At 37.5% G+C, this 15,243-nt stretch overlaps 1 long non-coding RNA gene across 1 annotated transcript; it reads left to right on the top strand.

Moving 5' to 3' along the window:
* The first annotated feature begins 3,277 nt into the window (after positions 1–3,277).
* LOC128776146 (uncharacterized) lies at positions 3,278–9,050 on the top strand. Its single transcript, XR_008421141.1, has 2 exons — positions 3,278–4,288; positions 5,780–9,050. It is a non-coding gene; the product is annotated as an uncharacterized LOC128776146 (long non-coding RNA).
* The last annotated feature ends 6,193 nt before the right edge of the window (positions 9,051–15,243 follow it).

Genomic DNA, 15,243 nt, shown 5'->3' with positions numbered 1-15,243 from the left:
TACAAAATAGGCACAATACTAAAAATGATGCATGGGTTACGTCCTCGGCAACAGTTTGATGAAGTATAGATGTGTGTTTTTACTTTTTTTTTTTTTTTTTTAATTTTTTTAACGTTTATTTATTTTTGAGACAGAGAGAGACAGAGCATGAACAGGGGAGGGGCAGAGAGAGGGGGAGACACAGAATCTGAAACAGGCTCCAGGCTCTGAGCTGTCAGCACAGAGCCCGACGCGGGGCTCGAACTCACAGACCGTGAGATCATGACCTGAGCCAAAGTCGGACGCTTAACCGACCAAGCCACCCAGGCACCCCAAGATGTGTGTTTTTAATCTGCAGGTATCTAAGTCCTCTTAGGAAAATTACCTCCCTAAACCTATAACCTCAGTCTAACCTTGAGAAAAACTTCAAATTCCACTAGAGGGACATCCTATAAAATACTTGAGCAGTACTTCTCCAAACTGTCAAGGTCATCAAAAACAAAGTTGGAGAAACTGTCATACCCAAGAGGAGCCGAGTCCAAGGGGATATAACAAGTAAATGTAATGTGGGATCCAGGGACAGAAAAAAGACATTAGGTAAAAACTCTAAGGAAATATGAATAATCCATGGATTTTAATAAAGTATCAATATTCATTTATTAACTGTAAATGAATAAATACATTTATCCTGTAAGATGTTTATAATGGGAGAGACAGAGAGGGGATATATAGAAACTACTACCTTATCAATTTTCCTGTAAATCTAAACTAAAATAAAAAATAAAGTCTTAAAAAATGACATTGAGCTAAGAGAAACTCAAAAATAAAGCCTTTCATGAAGCCATCATGAAGAATATTAGTACAGTATAAACCCATAGCTTAAATATTTAATGATAGCTAAATATAGACATAGATGGAACATAAAACACAAATACCTGCATTTGTTCCTGGCTAAAGAGACCATGCCCAGTGTCTTTCTGTATACTGCAGAAATCCATTTGTACTAGTGTAGTTTTCTATAGGTTGAAAATCAATGATTTATTATCCATGTTACTTCAGTAATTTCAGTATTAACAAGGATTTGTAATGTTAGATATGTGAAACAAAATAGTTTTTTTTAGATATCAATTATCTTTTTCCCTTCAATTTTATTTTTTTTATTTTCCATAATGTATTTTTTTAATAATTTAATAATTTAATCCAAATTAGCACATGGTGCAACAACGATTTCAGGAGTAGATTCCTCAATGCTCCTTACCCATTTAGCCCATTCCCTTCCCACAACCCCTCTAGCAACCCTCTGTTTGTTCTCTAAGAGTCTCTTATGTTTTGTCCCCCTCCCTGTTTTTATATTATTTTTTGTTTCCTTTCCCTTGTGTTCATCTGTTTTGTATCTTAAGTCCTCATATGAGTGAAGTCATATGATACTTGTCTTTGTCTAATTTCGCTTAGCTGAAACAAAATCTTTTCATCAGTTTACATACTATAAACCAGAAAAAGTTTGGTTTTTAATTGCCTTTGGCTCATTAGTTAAGATAATTTGAACATATTTTAACTTGGATTACAGACTATTACAAATTAATTTGAGAATGGTAGAAAACAATTTGACTTAGGGCTTTTCTAAATCATTAACAAAAACAGACATATGCATGATATTGTTGCTCAGATATTGTTAACTATTTATTTTCTAACGTAAGTCTAGATATGGACCAGCAGAAGCATAGCTAGAAATGCAAGTGAGATCTTGGATGAGTTTTGATAAAATACATTAAATCAATAACTTCTTTTAGAAAATGTAAAAACACTAGATACGATTGTGAGGAGAAATCTGCAGTCAAAACTCTAGAATTTCCCTGTACACAGATATAACCAAACATAGAACTCATAAATGGAATATAATCAGTTACCACTTATATTAATTTGCACTAATTATGCAACCTGGCAGGGAAATACTGTTGGGAGCTAATTGGGCTGTTCATGTGAATGAGTAGAAACATAATAGTAGAATCAATTAACTATTGTTCTTCCATTTACTGAATAAGATATGAGATCCCCTTTCAACTTTTCCTCTTTTAAAATAACTGTGACAAAATTATTGAAATGGTATAAACACAAAATAATGTTAAAATATAATTAGTAAAATAAATGAAATCACACACTATCTATCCAAGAGTTCTCTAGAAATTTAAAGGAAAAGTTGTCCCAGTATTGGCTGAAATGTGTAATCTGTGGTTATATAGGAATCATTACAACATAGTCATTCAACAATTGTATCATTTATGTGTGTTTCATAAATACTTAGACAAGGTAGTCCTGCCCTCAGGGAGCTCTACTAATTGCAATTTGTAAGTTTGGCACTCTAGAATACCAAAGATATATTGGTAAATGGAAAAAAAAAAGTTGTTAAATATTTCTGTGTATAATACGAGCCAATAAAAACCTGGGGTCTAGGAAAAAGCATGAAGTAGTATACGCCAAAATATTATATCTTGGAAATAGGATTACAGGAAACTGTCTCTTTTACTGATAAAATTTATCTGGTAAATTGTTAGTTGATACTGTGACAGGCACCAGCAGAAGCCTGATGCCCAGACCCAGGAAAGTGAATAGTGGTAATGAAACTGCATGTGCAGTAGACCAATTCTAGTAGATACAACGTTTTTAAAAGGACAGTGGTAAACTAGTGAAGGCTACCAGGCTACTGAGGTTCTGCTTAATCCATGAATGAATGGATGATTATGGGAATGTTAGAAGAAAATATTCAATTCACTGGGCTGTTGAAGCCACAGTGACTTGTCAGATGCTGATCATCATAAGAAGGAGGCTAGAAATAAAGCCAAAAAATTCTGTAGATTCATCTGTGTGATTCTCACCAATGTATTTCAGGAAAGGCAATCATAGATGTGTTTCTGATACCTCATCGTTCATCACCTGAAAAAAATGGGTAGATTTATTCTCTGTTGCCCTGGAGGCTGAATTATTTGGAAGGTACAAGGAAGCAGATTGCAGTTTAAGATGGGAAAGAACTCTATTCACCACTGAAATTGCTGCCTTGCAAAGAAATGGACTTCTGGTCCCTGGAATTGTTCTAACAGTTGTTTTAAAATGTAGGGTTTTTTACTGAGGTATGGTGGGCCAACAGATCAGGGGATGACTGCCCTTGAAAAAGCTAATTTGTTACAGTTCCCAAGAGGAAAGGACACACCATGCCACACAGGCACACACAGGTAAGCGTCAGGTTAGGTCAGGAGGCAGGGGAAAGCAAAGCGTGAGCCTTTGCTCACGTTTGTTTGTTTCCGTGGTCAAGACAGGGTAAACACACTTAGGATTTGCTACTTTAAATAGGTTCAGCAGGCTCTGGGGTATAGAGGCTGCCTCAAATTGTCTGGTACCTTGCCCTGTGGTGATTAGGACAGGGGAGTATTGACAGGGCAGTGTATGAGCCAGATAGAGGAGGTGGGGCTCTGGATTGGTTGGTTTGTAAATGAAAGGCAGGATCCTGGCTGTCTCTAGGAATCAGCTAACTGGGGGTGGGGCTGTGCCTCCCCTGTCAGTAAGGCCCCCAGATGCCAAAGCATCAAGAATACAGGAAATAAGAGCATGTAATGAATACACACGCTGGTTTACATAAATCATAAATATGGTTCCTGCTTGGTTAGAGGCTGAAATAGGTGTTTTCTAAAACTGTGATTTGAATTCATTCAGACTGTTGCCAAGTCTCTAAGTTAAACTGAAAACAAAGAAATGGGAGATGTCAGAGTTCCAGGGATCTATACTGGGACTTGTCATATTAACTTTGTGTTAATTCTGGAAAGGGGAGATGATGTTAAAGTTCATTTAGGAACATAGTGCCAGCTCGACAGGGTAAGCCAGAGTTCTCACACAGTTTTGTGAGTAGACAACAGTGACTTACAAGTGATGAACAAAAAAACTGTGAGGTTTAGGGATAAATAGACAAAACTATGAGTACCATGGTCTCCTATGTATTATTTAAGCTCAGAAAGAGATCTCTATAGCTACCATTCCAGGGTGTGGCCACAAAAGTATCTCTAAAATGCAACCATTAGGAAGGGGGTTGAAAATTAAGCAGAGGATTTTACCAACCATTATAAGAAACAAAACACAAAATTTGTCTCTCCTTAACCTATGTATGGTTTACTTATCGCATTTTAGGTGAAAGGGTGAGTTGAAGAAAACCCAAAGAAAAATAGCACAAGTGACCAAGAGAAGGCCAGCCACTAGACGTGTAGGCCTGTCAGTCTGGAAGTCAAGGCTGAGAATGAATATTATCCAAATCCATAAAATCAGGGTGAGTATGGATGGTTAGGGTAGGTTAAACTTGGATTTACTGACCAAATTCCTGAGTGCTAATAATTAAGGCAGCAACCCTTAAAACTTAAGAAAGAAATACTTAGAGGCAAAAAGGTTTATGTTTATGCTGTGTAAGAAACAGGGATTATTCTACCCAGAGGTGCTATAGGGAGACATAGTTTCGAAACTGAGTTTTAGGTGTTTTTAAGTTTATTTATTTATTTTGAAAGAGAGAAAGAGCACAAACAGGGGAGAGGGAGAGAGAGAGAATCCCAAGCCGCACAGAGCTGGATGCAGGGGTTTTAACTCATGAATCATGAGATCGTGACCTGAGCAGAAATCAAGAGTCAGAGGCTTAACCGATTGAGCCACCCAGGCGCCCCTTGAAATGGAGTTGTTAAGCAACAAGAAATACTGGAAGCTATTTGTGTAAATTCTCACTTCACACATGGGCAAAGTGGCCCAAGAGAGATTAGGTGTCTTGGCCTAGGTGACACAGTTAGCAAAATCCAGGTAATCCAACTTTCATTAATAAACATAAGCACTCTGTCAGGCATTGTACAAAGTTCACTCTACCCTGCCATGTGATGAGATAAATCCATTAGCAATCTCTAGAGGTTTCTAAAGAGTTTTTGATAGAAGCTAGAAATTTAGTAATATATCATTTTTAACACTGACAGCATGAAAGACAGTTTAGCAGCCTTATAAAACATATCCTCATACAACTGTCTGAGACAAAGACAGGATAGACCATTAGGTAGTATTCATATTTGATCACCCTTATTTAATGCTTGGTACTTGTAAAGCTGCCAGAAATGAAGAAATAAATATCTACCTTTTTGATATCTATGTGACAGCTCTCTATCAGCACAAATAAACAGCAGTTAATGATTCACCCACTGTCATCCCTGGGTTATGTGCAGACATGGAGGTGTGGCCTCAAAGACTGATAAGACATTTTAATTTTTTCTCCTGTGTTATATCCTTGTAATTAGATGGGACTCTGTACACTGAAGCTTGGAAAATCCATAGTACTTTAATGAAGTTTGCTATGATATATGTTCTTTAGTTGTCATTTCGGAATTTTTTCCTAGACCCTGTTTCTCCCATCAGAAGTATCTTTAGAAAAGCCTCATTTTTTGCTGGATTTTACAGATTCAGATTTTATGAAGATTCAACCCCAAAGCTCCTTTTTTATTTTCACTTTTGAAGAACACTTTAAAGCAAATATAATAATATAAATTAAATTATAGGGGAAAGGTTTAAACTCATCACAAAAACAGTTTTCCAACATTTTGGAAGTATATATCTTCGTATAAGCAATTGTCATGCTATCATAAAACTGTTCCTACCTATTGGATAGGGATCTTGAAAAACAAGATAGTATAACTTAAGTATTCCACAGCTCTTCTCAGAAATGATGGTGGAAACTGAGTAAGCTCTTGAAATCTCATTATACAGTAAGTTTTCTTTTTGATTATTTTTGTAGGACTGACCTTATTCATTTGACAAGTATTTTTCAGCATCTACAGTGTGCCAAGCGCAGGGCCAGGAGATGTGAAGACGAGTAAGACCGTCTTCACCTTCAAAGACATGCATGACTATGCTCATGGCTCTGCAGCAGTTTTACTCGACCAGGAATAATAACAGAAGGAAATTGACATAAGTGTGTCTTTTCCAGCAATACAGTGAAACTAATTTCATGGTAACAATAGACTAGAATCCTTGGGATTTATTTTACGCACCTTTATTTGGGAAATTTGGGTTGTTAACCAACATATATATGCCCATTAAGGTAAGTGTGCTCTTGGCCCCCTTTACCTATTTCGCCCATCCCCCGCACTCACCTCCCCTCTTGTAACCCTCTGTTTGCTCTCTATAGTTAAGAGTTTACTTTTTTATTTGTCTCTCTTTTTTTTTCTTTGTACAGTTGGTTTTTTTCTTAAATTGCACATATGAGTGAAGTCACATGGTATTTGTCTTTCTCTGACTTTCTTATTTCGCTTAGCGTTATAGTCTCTGGATTCATCCGCATTGTTGCAAATTGCAAGATTTCATTCTTTTTCATGGCTGAATAATATTCCTCTGTGTGTGTGGTGTGTTTGTGTGTGTGTGTGTACACACATATATACCACCTCTTCTTTATCCGTTCATCTATTGCTGGACACTTAGGCTGTTTCCATAATTTAACTATTATACATAATGCTGCAATAATCACAGGGGGTATATCCCTTTGAATATATTGTTTTTGTATTCTTTGGGTAAATACTTAGTAGTGCAATTATTGCATCATAGGGTAGTTCTATTTTTAATTTTTTGAGGAACCTCCATACTGTCTTCCACTGCACAAGTCTGCATTCCCACCAACAGTGCACAAGGGTTCCTTTTGTTCCACATCCTCGCCAACACTTGTTTCTTGAATTTTTTATGTTATTCTGACAGGTGTGAGATGTTTTCTCAGTGTGGTTTTGATTTGCTTTTTCCTGATAATGAGTGATGTTGCACATCTTTTCATGTGTCTGTTGGCCATCTGGTATGTTTTCCTTGGAGAAATGTCTGTTCATGTCGTCTGCTCATTTTTTAATTGGAGTATTTGGTTTGGGGATATTGAGCTATGGAAGTTCTTTGTAGATTTTGGATACTAACCCTTTACCAGATGTGTTATTTATAAATATCTTCTCCCATTTAGTAGGTTGTCTTTTAATTTTGTTGATTGTTTCCTTCACTGCATAGAAGCATTTTATTTCGTTGTAATCCCGATGTTTATTTTTGCTTTTGTTTTTCTTGCCTCAGGAGACATATCTAGAAAGATATTGTTATGGATGATGCCAGAGAAATTACTACCTGTGTTCTCTTCTAGGATTTTTATGGTTCAGGTCTCACATTAAGGTCCTTAATACATTTTGAGTTTATTTTTGTGTATGTTGTAAGAAAGCAGTCCAATTTCATTCTTTTGTTTGTAGCTGTCCAATTTTCCCAACACTCTTTGTTGAAGAGTCTGTCTTTTCTCAATAGGTATTCTTCTCTGCTTTGTCAAAGATTAATTGACTGTATAATTGTGGGTTCATTTCTGGCCTTTCTATTTTGCTGTATTGTTCTGTGTCTATTTTTGTGCCAGTACCATACTATTTTGATTACTACAGCCTTGCGATATAACTTGAAGTCTGGAATTGTGACACCTTTGGTTTTTTGGGTTTTTTTCTTTAGCAAGATTGCTATTGGCTATTTGGGGTCTTTTGTGGTTCCATACAAGTTTTAGAATTGTTTGTTCTAGTTCTATAAAAAAAATGCTGTTGGTATTTTGATAGGGATTGCATTAAGTGTGCAGATTGCTTTGAGTAGTATGGACATTTTAGCAATATTCTTTCAATCCAGGAGCATGAAATATCTTTCCATTTGTTTGTGTCACTTTCCATTTCTTTCACCAGTGCTTTTTTTTAAGTTTATTTATTCTTAGTAATCTCTACACCAGCGTGGGGCTGCAACTCATGACCCTAAAATCAAGAGTTTCATGCTCTTCCAATTGAGCCAGCCAGGTGCCCCTGCCATCAATGTATTATAGTTTTCAGAGTATAGGTCTTTCACCTCTTTGGTTATGTTTACCTCAGGTATTTTATTATTTTTTACTGCAATTATAAATGGGATTGTTTTCTTAATTTCTCTTTCTGCTACTTCATTAGTGGTGTATAGAAATGCAATGGATTTCTGGACATTGATTTTGTATCCTTTGACCTTACTGAATTCATTTATCAGCTCTAGTAGTTTTTTGGCGGAGTCTTTAGGATTTTCTATATATAGTTTCATGTCATCTGCAAAGAGTGAAAATTTTACTTTTTCCTTACCAGTTTGTATGCCTTTTATTTCTTTTTGTTGCTTATTTCTGAGTCTAGGACGTCCAGTACTATGTTGAATAAAAGTGGTCAGAGTGGACATCCTTATCTTGTTCCTGATCCTAGAGGGAAAGCTCTCAGTTTTTCCTCATTGACTATGATATTAGCTGTGGGTTTTTCATATGTGACCTTTGTTATGTTGAGGTGTGTTCTCCCTAACCCTACTTTGTTCAGGGTTTTATCATGAATGGATGTTGTACTTTGTCATACGCTTTTTCTGTGTCTATAAAATGATCATATGGTTCTTATCCTTTCTGATGTGAGGTACCACATTGATTGATTTGCAAATAGTGAACCACCCTTGCAACCCAGGAATAAATCCCACTTGACTGTGGTAAATGTTTTTTTTAGTGTATTGTTGGATTCTGTTTGCTAGTATTTTGTTGAGGATTTTTTTGCATCTCTGTTCATCAAAGATACTGGCGTGTATTTCTCTTTTTTTGTGATGTATTTATTGCTTTTGGAATCAGTGTAATGCTGGCTTCTTAGAATGAATTTGGAAGTTTTCCTTCCTTTTCTATTTTTTGGTAAAGTTTGAGAAGAATAGGTGTTAACTCTTCTTTAGATGTTTAGTAGAATTCACCTGTGAAGCCACCTGATACTTGTTTGTTGGAAGTTTTTTGATTACTGATTTAATTTCATTGCTGGTAATCAGTCTGTTCAGATTTTCTATTTCTTCCTGCTTCAGTTTTGGTAGGTTATGTTTCTAGGAATGTATCCATTTCATCTAGGTTGTTCAATTGTTGGCATATAATTTTTCATAATACTCTGTTACAATCCTTTGTATTTCTGTGGTGTCATTAACCAACATATTTAATTTGAAGAACTCTCTTGTTCCTTGCACAAAATAAAGTTTTTGAGAAGCAGTGATTCAGAAGTCTTTTTGCCATAAAAAATGGGAAAAATGAAGATTTAAAGCCCACAGAAGGCAGCTCTATACAAGCACAATTTCTTGAGTAGTTATTGTAAAAACTCTACCTTTGCTTTAATTATCTGAGTAACTGCTTCAATCTTCATTATATATTGATTATTTAAAGATGACTACTGATTCATGTGTGATAGATATGCCTTGGAATAAAATATGGATCTAATATGTTACTAAAGATATATTTTATTCTGTTTTATTGGCCAATAAAAATTGGCCACTTGGTATTTGGAGATAATGTGTGGTTAAGCTTTTTCTACTGATCTACTAATCAACACAGTGTTTCTCAAAGTGTGTTTCAGAGAACGCCAGTTCTAGAGGATGTTAATAGACATTGTGCAAAAATGGTTCAAGGTCTAACTACTTTAGGAAATATATCTATTTCCTATGGAACTTGAGAAAACCAGCTTGTGACCAAGAGAAGGAGATAGGATGTATAACATTACCTAAACATTTAATCAAAGAACTCCTTTTCTTAGGAACAGGGTGTTGTGCAATACTTTGGCAAATACTCATCTAGTGAATTCAGGTTGTTTGGGAAGATAGTTGAAAGTTGATTGTGTAGGTAAAGATATTGTAACTTATTTCTGCATTTCAGAGGGACCACAGAAGAAGGTGAAATTGATTGAGCATGGTGGGCAAGGCACTGTTCTGACAACTTTACATACATTCCCTTGTTTAACATTCAGAACAACCTTATGAAGTAGCTACAGTCACCGTCATTTTAAAACTGTCCACATTCATATGGCCAAGAAGTGGCAGAATGAGGGTTCGAACCCACTATACTTAACTACTCCCCTATATGGCATTTCTAGGACTGGTTATAGGTCTAACCTTCCCAAAGCTGTCTAGCCTTGCACCAGTGTTAACAGAGTTCAGTGTTCAGTGTTAACAGAGTGCTTTTTTGAATGTTCTCTTGTCCTTGTAGGGCTTATACCCAATGGGTACTCTTCCTTTCCTAGCTTCTCATAGGTATTATCACTTGTTTATTTTTCTAGATAACCTGCAGAATAATTTATCATGTTCCAAAAATAAAACAAAAATTTTGTTGTGGCTTTCATGGTGTTAAAACTCTAAATTAATAGAAGGAAAATTGACGTTTTATGATATTCAGTCTTTTTGTCCATTAATATGATTTCCTTTCAATCTTTCAATCTCGGGTCTTCTGAGGCAGTTTTATAGTTTTCTTCAAGTGCATTTTAAGTAACGCAGACTTATTTAGAGATGAACAAAACCCATCTTCCAAAACTCATCTCAGTCCTATAATGTTTACCTCACCTTGGCCCTCTCTTCATCCCATGCTTTACCCCTAACTGTATGTCCCCTTCTCTAATCCTTGACAGACATTTGCAGTCTTATTCTACTATTTGATGCTGATATTTATGCTGCTGCTTCTATCCCCAGAAATTCTCCAGCAAGGCAGGACCCCTCAGTACCTTCCTTTTACCTCTACCAATCGTCTAGAGCAGATCTCATTTTCCTGCGTCTCCTTCCTGTTCCACCCCGATTTCACAGCATTACTGACCTGCCCCCTACCCTGCAGGCTCTTCCATTGTTGGAATGCTGCCCCCACTTATTTCTTGGCTCTGCACCTCCCCTTGGAGGTTTCCTCTTCCACTTCCTTCCCTCACCAAACCGGACAAGAGCTGTGACCTAAACAACTCTACCTCCCCATCTTCTACCTGACCCACATGGTAGAATTTCAACAGATGTTTCGTCTCTTCCCCTGAAGTCCCATCGACAGAGATGGCGCAACTGGCTTTTTAAAATAAAATAATACTTGTGTTCATCTTTCTCCACCCTTGAAAGGATCATGACTGCCACCTAATTTTCATCCAAATACACATAAAGCACAAGGGATGCTTTTAGGAAGGCAGGAGGGAAAGTGGTGTTGGCAAAGCAGCAGAACAAGATAGCAGTTCATTTGTACACATAGCCGGAAGTTGATTGTTGTTCATAGTTCAGAAAGTGGCTCATCACTACTGTGTTACCAGAACATTATCATTATATTTAAATAGGTGAGGTTTTAAACTTTATATATACTCCTAAGTAAGGTTTCATTTTGCTTTAGGATAGTTCTAGAGATTTCTGTTAATTCACATCTGATAGAATCTCTTGTTTTTCTCTAATAGAACACTTCTCTCATTTGACAATTAAATCCAATAAACTAAATAAAGGATAGTAACAGCAGTATTTCTGGCTTCTTCCTTGTCCATCTATCTGTAAGAATGTAATCATTAGTTGACATTTACTGAGTGCCCAGTGTTTATGAGTGAGCTAAGCATTGCAAGGAGATATAAAAAGAGACGTGTGATTCTTGTCCTTTAAAAGCTGACATTTGTGGTGTGGAGGGGTGGGGTGGATGCCAACAGAGAGCTCCTAAATAATTTTTTAAGCCTCTGCTTAAAGACCCAGCCCCAGAATGCATGAAAGGAAGGTTTTCAACCAGCCTTTGCATAGGGAAACAGAAAATCCCAAGAAAGTGTTCCCTCGATTGATACAATTGTCCATTTTCCTCATTGAGTCATAGACTTAATGGATGGAAACCAGGTAATCATTTTACCATCAGTGTAGAGATTGCAGGAACTGAGTGTGGAAATGAGGGGGTGAGTCATTTACTTCGTCTCATCTACAAGGAAGAGGTATGGACGCTTCAGCATTTTTACACATCTGCTATTTCAAAGTTCTGAAAATAAACCACCATCATCTTTCCCCCCAGACCACCTCAGCTGCCTCCTGACTGGACATCATACCCATTCCTGCCCAGTGAGCAAACAAATGAATATCTGATGGGTCTCTTAAACCTTCAATCAACTATAATAGGTACTTGGCTCAATCTGATTAAGAAAAACGAACATGAGGGGCACCTGGGTGGCTCAGTTGGTCAAGTGTCCAACTCTTGATTTCAGCTCAGATCATGATCTCACAGTTTGTGAGTTTGAGCCTACCCCCCACTCTGATCGGACTCTGCACTGTCAGCACAAAGCCTGCTTGTGTGTGTGTGTGTGCTCTCTCTCTCTCAAAATAAATAAACTTTTTTAAAAAAAGTGAATATATTCTGGTTATTGCCAGAAAGAAACATCTCCACAAGTTTGTTTCAGCTAGTCTGCCCACAAGCTTTTGCCGAGTCTCTCCAAGGGATGTGTCAGGTGCTAGGCTGGCCCTGGTATGTAGCTTAATAAGAAGTAATGCTCTCTGCCTCTGAGTTGCTTACAGAGTCATTGGGACTAGAGATTTGAAAAGAGGTCATCATGGTGTGATGGTGCAAGAAAAGTGTAATGGGGACACGGTAGGAGGCAGTTACCTTTTTCTTTCTTGCAGTGGGAGAAGGAATAGAACTAGGCTTTGAGAGATAAACATTCTAAGCAGAGGAGACAATGTGCACAGGCACCAAGCCTGGTCTGGGAACGCAAGCAGCAACAGGGGAATGCCAGAAGGGCAGCTGAATCCAGCAATGAAGGGTCTTATATTCGAAGCTAGGGAGATTATCCTTTATCCCATGGCTGAGGAGCCAAAGGAGGATTTTACACAAGGGAAATTGAGTAATTCTAGCAGCAGTGTGAATGATGATTTGGAGTAGGGTAAGAGTAGAGGGCAGGGAGGCCAATGGGAGGCTGTGGCCAAGGTCCATCTGGAGATATTGATGGTCTAAGTCAGTGCCTTAATTCCGGGAAATGATGGGAATGGTAACAGGGCCTGCAACGTGCTTCATTAATTCACTGAAAGAAAGATTTATTCTCCATCATTTTCAAGAACACTCTCAATTAATTCATATGATCAGCCACCGGAAAGATGCAAATCAAAACAACAATGAGATACTACTTCACACCCACAAGGATGGTTATAATCAAACGCAAAGATAATAAGTGTTGGCAAAGGTATGGAGAAAGCAGAACCCTCATATACTGCTGGTGGGAATGTAAAATGGTGCACTGCTTTGGAAAAGTATGGCTCTTCCTTAAAAGGTTAACATAGAATTAACAATGACCCACCAAATCCACTCCTAGGTATATGCCCAAGAGAAATTGAAAAATATGTGCACACAAAAACTTATACATGAATGTCCATCGCCACATTATTCATAATTGTCCAAAAAGTGGAAACAACCCAAAGGTCTATATCTTAGTTTGGGCTGCTACAACAAATTATCATAGATTGAGTGGTTTAAACAACAGAAACTTATTTCTCACAGTTCTGGAGGCTTGCAAATCTAAGATCGTGGTTGGATTCTGATGAGAATCCTCTACTTGGTTTGCAAATGGTCATCTTCTCATTATATCCTCCTGGGGGTTGAGAGAGAGGGAGTAAGCTCTTGTATGCCTCTTTTTATAAGGGCACTAATCCTATCAAGAGCTCCACCCTCATGACCTAATTATCTCCCAAAGACCCCACCTCCAAACACCATCACATTGTAGATTAGTCTTCCACATATGAATTTGGCGGGAACACAAGCATTCAGTCCTTGGTTGTCCATAAGCTGATGAATGAATAAATAAATGTGGTATATCCATATGAGGGAATATTACTTGGCAACAAAGGAAAGGAAGTACTGACATGTGCTATAACATGGGTGAACCTTGAAAATATTAACACTAACTGAAAGAGGCCGATCAGTCACCAAAGACTACGTGTTGTATGACTCCATTTATGTGAAATGTCCAGAGTAGGCAAATCTGCAGAAACAGGTAGATTAGTGGTTGCCTGGGCCTAGGGAGGAAATGAGGCAGGGAATGATAAAGGGAATGTTTCTTTCTGTTGGGATGCAAATATTCTAAAATTAATTGTGGTGATGGTTGCACAACTCTGTAAATAAACTAAAAACGATTGAATCATATACTTTAAATGAATAACATATATGGCATATGAATTAGATCTCAATAAAGTTGTTACCCAAAAAAAGGGCAAAAATGTTACATACTAATTATGGAAAGAGAAAATATAAGTAAAACTAGTATAACCTTTTCCACCAATTCATGGTATGAAAAGTCTATCTTTCCTTCTCCAGATGATCACTCCATCCCTTTGGAGACCATACTTCTCACCAAAAAACCTGGGGCTGATACATGCAAAGGGACAGTCCTTCCCAGTGCCAAAAGAGAGCATTAGAGCCCAAGTCACCACTTCTCCATGCTCCTGCTCTTGAGGCTGGATCTATGGAGTTACAGGTCTTGGGGAGTAAGACCACAGAGGTAAAGTGCCATTTTCATCACACCATATCAAGGTTACATACTATCAACATCACTTGTCACTGTTGATGTTGACTTTGGTCACCTGACTGAGGTAGTGTTTTGTCAGGTTTCTCTACTGTAAAGTTACTCTTTTTCCCCCTTTCCATACTGTACTCTTTGGAAGGAAGTCATTCTGTACAGCCCACACTTAGAGTGGGGAGTTATGTTCCACCTACTTGTGGGCAGAATAGATTTGCAGAGAATAGATTTGGGAGATATGTCCATTCTCCCTGTACTAGTGAGGGTTCTTCAGAGAAAGAGAACCAATAGGAGATGATTAGATAGATAGATAGATAGATAGATGATAAATAGAATATAAAGATATACACATACAGAGAGAGAGGGAGAGATTATGAGAAATTGGCAATTATGGAGTTTGGCAAGTCCCAGGATCTACAAGGTGCGTTTGGCCACTGGGAGACAGAGGAGGCCTGATAGTAAATAGTTCCGATCTGAGTCTGAAGGCCTAAAACAATGTTTCAGTTTCAGTCTGAAGGCAAGAAAAAAGCCTTTTTCCTAGTTCAAAGGTTATCATGTATGAAGAGTTCTCTTACTTGGAGGAAGGTCGACATTCTACTGATTGGATGAATCCCTCCTACCTTAAGGAGGATAATCTGCTTTACTCCGTCTACCAATTTAAATGTTAATCTTACCCAAAAATACCTTCATAGAAACATCCAGAATAAATTTTAACCAAATATCTGGGTACCCCATGGCCTAGCAAATTGACACATAAAATTAATCATCACAAGTCCATACTTTGTAGGCATGGTACCCATATGCATCTCCTTAAACCATACTTAATCTCCAAATAAAGACAATAGCAAAGTCATAATTCCACCAAACACAATACAACTATCTTGCATACAGCTGAAAACACACCAACCCCTTATCCAGAAGAGGAGATAAA

Source organism: Panthera pardus, unplaced genomic scaffold, assembly GCF_024362965.1.
Source record: "Panthera pardus isolate Hobbes unplaced genomic scaffold, ASM2436296v1 HiC_scaffold_1, whole genome shotgun sequence".
Lineage (NCBI taxonomy): Eukaryota > Metazoa > Chordata > Mammalia > Carnivora > Felidae > Panthera > Panthera pardus.
Note: the sequence above shows the minus strand (reverse complement) of the source record. Positions and strands in the feature narration are given on the sequence as shown.